The sequence below is a fragment of the Gossypium hirsutum genome, chromosome D06, assembly GCF_007990345.1.
Source record: "Gossypium hirsutum isolate 1008001.06 chromosome D06, Gossypium_hirsutum_v2.1, whole genome shotgun sequence".
NCBI lineage: Eukaryota > Viridiplantae > Streptophyta > Magnoliopsida > Malvales > Malvaceae > Gossypium > Gossypium hirsutum.
The window spans coordinates 39563564-39566011 of record NC_053442.1 but is presented as its reverse complement, the minus strand read 5'-3'; the positions used below and the strand labels follow the sequence as shown (position 1 = coordinate 39566011).

The 2448-nt window shown below is 34.8% G+C and overlaps 1 non-coding gene across 1 annotated transcript; it reads right to left on the bottom strand.

Moving 5' to 3' along the window:
• Nucleotides 1-984: 984 nt before the first annotated feature.
• On the bottom strand, nucleotides 985-1091 carry LOC121218961 (small nucleolar RNA R71). The gene has a single exon (XR_005915442.1). It is a non-coding gene; the product is annotated as a small nucleolar RNA R71 (small nucleolar RNA).
• Between the last annotated feature and the right edge of the window lie 1357 nt (nucleotides 1092-2448).

Below are 2448 nucleotides of genomic sequence, written 5' to 3'. Positions count from 1 at the left end.
AAGTCCATCCATTCATTCATTTAGATCATTTGCATTTAGATTTAATTGCATTAGGAATCAATTTTCCATCTAGATAATTTAATCATCACCATTCAATTTATTGTGTTTTTTTTACATCAAATTGTTAACTATAATTTTACAAATAATTTATTAACATACACAGTCTCTATGGATACGATAACTCATTTTACTTACTTATTACTTGAACGACTATGTACACTTACACAAAAATCCTGTTACAAGTTTTTGGCATCGTTGTAGGGGACTGTTGCTTTAATCATTTTTTTGTGAAATTATTCCTTGCAAGTTGGTTTTTATCTTGTTTTTATTTAATTTCTAAATTTCCTAATTAATTCTTTATTATTATTCTTATTTTATTCTTTATTCTTTATTTTTTAGTTTTTTTTGTGATTTTCTTTTCAGATCTTTATGAGCATAGATTGAATCATTGATTTACTCCCCGTAGACCCTGAAATCGAACGAGAATTTAGAAAAAGAAGATGAGAAATATTAGCCCAGAGACAAGCCGCAGAAATGGACCATGAAAATCAAAATGATGTTAAAGGGAATAAAGCTGCTAATGCTCGAAATCGAATCCTTATTTCTGATGATAGGGACCGACCCATAAGACAGTATGTTGTGCCACTTCTTAACAAACTAAATTTGGGAATTAGGAGACCGAAGATCGAGGCACTGCAGTTTGAATTGAAGCCTGTGATGTTTCAGATGCTTCAAATAATAGGTCAATTCAGTGGAATGCCCATAGAAGATCCAAATCTTCACCTTCAATTGTTTGTAGAGGTGAGCAATTCCTTCAAGATAGTCGATGTAACTGAAGATGCACTGAGGTTGAAGTTGTTTCCATACTCGTTGCGAGATCGAGCTTGAGTATGGCTTAATTTGTTTCCATCAAACTCAATTTCTACTTGTCTAGAATTAGTTGAATGTTTTCTGGTAAAGTATTTCCCACCTAGCAAAAATGCTAAGTTGAGGAATGAGATCACCACTTTTCAACAATTGGATGATGAGTCCTTATACGAGGCATGGGAAAGATTCAAGGAGTTACTACGTAGATGCCCTTATCATGGGATTTCACATTGTATCCAGTTGGGGACATTCTATAATGGTCTCAACGCACACACAAGGTTGGTGGTAGATGTTTCTTCGAATGGTGCTCTCTTGTTAAAGTCTTAAAATGAGGCTTACGAAATCATCGAGAGAATAGCCATTAATAATTACTAGTGGTTGACAAATCAAGCAGCTTCAAGAAGACGAGTAGCTGGAGTACATGAAGTATACGCCCTTACTTTACTCTCAACTCAGGTATCGTCTATCTCTTTAATGTTGAAATAGTTTACTATTAAGAATTTAAATCATGTTGTAGCTCAGCCACCAATCCACTACCAAGGAGGTGGACTGAACAACACTTAAATGCAGCATAGATTAAATCAACCTCTTGGTTTCAATCAACAAGTTCAAAACCCACTACAAGTTGAACCTTTAAATAATTTGGAGAATTTATTGAAGGAATACATTACTATAAATGATGTTTTAATTCAAGGCCAAGCAACAACAATGGAGAATCTAGAAAATCAAGTGGGATAATTAGCTAGTGAGCTTAGAAGCAAACCCCTAGGTGTTGTACCAAGCAACATAGAAAATTCTCCAACAATCGAGTCTTCTGATAATCTTGAGAACTTATTAAAATCATAAATGGTGAAGAATGATGGAAATTTAAGAAATTTGGAGAACCAGATGGGGCAACTAGCCAATAAACTTCGAAATAGACCACAAGGAGTTTTGCCCATTGACATGGAGAACCTAAGAAAACCGAGCAAGGATATTTGCAAAGTGATCAATTTACGAAGAGAAATGACTTTTGAACCTAATAAGGTTAAGGTTGAAGATGAACCTTCCCAGAAAAAGCAAAATCAAAAAACAGTTGAAATTCCTATAATAGTGAAGCCAAATTCTGCAAATTCTGAAAAGGTAAAATCTAAACTAGTGAATTCTAATAAGCTAACCTCTTCATTAGATAGAGATATATTACCTCGGATGAGCTATCTAATCCAAGCCAAAGTTCCAGAACCTCTATATCCTCAAAGACTCCAGCAACATAAATAGGATACGCAATTTAAAAGAATGTTGGATGTGTTGAAACAGTTACATATCAACCTCCCATTGGTAGAAGCTTTGGAGCAAATACCAAACTATGTGAAACCTATGAGGGAATTTCTGTCTAAGAAGAGAAGGTTTGGGGAATTTGAAACTGTAGCCTTCACTACAGAGTGTAGCCTATTTTCTCAAAACAAGTTGCCTTCTAAGTTGAAGGATCTAGGAAGTTTCATCATACCTTGCAATATTGGAGAATCCTATTGTAGTAAGGCTTTGTGCGATTTGGGATCGAGTATCAACTTAATGCCTACATCTTTGTTTAGACGGTCAGGT